Source organism: Octopus bimaculoides, chromosome 6, assembly GCF_001194135.2.
Source record: "Octopus bimaculoides isolate UCB-OBI-ISO-001 chromosome 6, ASM119413v2, whole genome shotgun sequence".
In the NCBI taxonomy this organism is placed as follows: domain Eukaryota; kingdom Metazoa; phylum Mollusca; class Cephalopoda; order Octopoda; family Octopodidae; genus Octopus; species Octopus bimaculoides.
Genome location: NC_068986.1, coordinates 94006009 through 94007219, shown reverse-complemented (window position 1 = coordinate 94007219; position 1211 = coordinate 94006009).

Genomic DNA, 1211 nt, shown 5'->3' with positions numbered 1-1211 from the left:
ACCACCATCACCACCACCACCACCACCACCACCATCACCACCACAAACCACCACCACTACCACCACCATCACCTTGAACAGAATCACATTATCAATGCATCATCATCGTCATCATCATCATAACACATCTCACAACTAACATTACTCCCACTTCTACCCTTGCCACAACCATAAGCAACAATAACAACAACACCGTCACCATTACCACGACCAGCAACAATAACAACAGGAAAATAATCACTTAAAACAATCTCGCGGGATTTCATCATGAAATTAACAAGAACGATATAAAAGACACCGCCATATTATCATATAAACTTGAAGACCCTTAAGTCGTAAAGGGACACGTAGAAGGGGCGGCGTAGGCGTGCTAGGGGAAAGGGGGACGAGAAATTAATATTATAGTTCGGTGATGGTTATGATGATGATGATGATGCTGGTGATAATGACGACTACGATGATGATGAGGAAGAGGAGGAGGACGATAATGATGACGATGATGAAGAAGATGATGATGATGACGACGATAACGATGACGATGATTAGGAGAAGGAAAGGGAAGAAGAGCAAGATAGTTATGATGATGATGATGATGATGATGATGATGATGATGATGATGATGGTCGATGATGATGATTATAAGTGATAATGTCGATGATCATGATCATGATAGTGGTGATGGTGGTGATGATAGTTGTGGTATTGTTGTCGAGTCAGTGTTGGCTGGAGTGAAATATGACAAACAGAACCGTATTTAGCGAACGGGTGTGTGGGAGAGAGAGATAGAGGTGGGTGGACAAAGAACGAAGGGTGTCCATTTTGATCGTTAGCATATAATGGCTGACGTGATTTTATTAAGCTCATTATCAGGAAGTTTTCGCTTAATCTTACATTTATTGCACCTCCCGTCAAGGCTAGCAATATGGGCACAGAGCACAACACCTCACCGCGCCATACACACCACATCATATCGCACTGCTGTTCCAGCCCACGCTTTACTGCACTACACCGTAATCGTAACACCCTAACACAGCTATTCGTTACAGCTATACACACCATATTACGTTGAATATCAATCTAGAATACAGCCTCATCCTATTCCATCACAACTTCTACGCCTTACTAGAGAACGTTACACTTCACAATGCTAAACTAAACAGCCTTACACCGTACATATTACATTATATATATATATATATATATATATATAT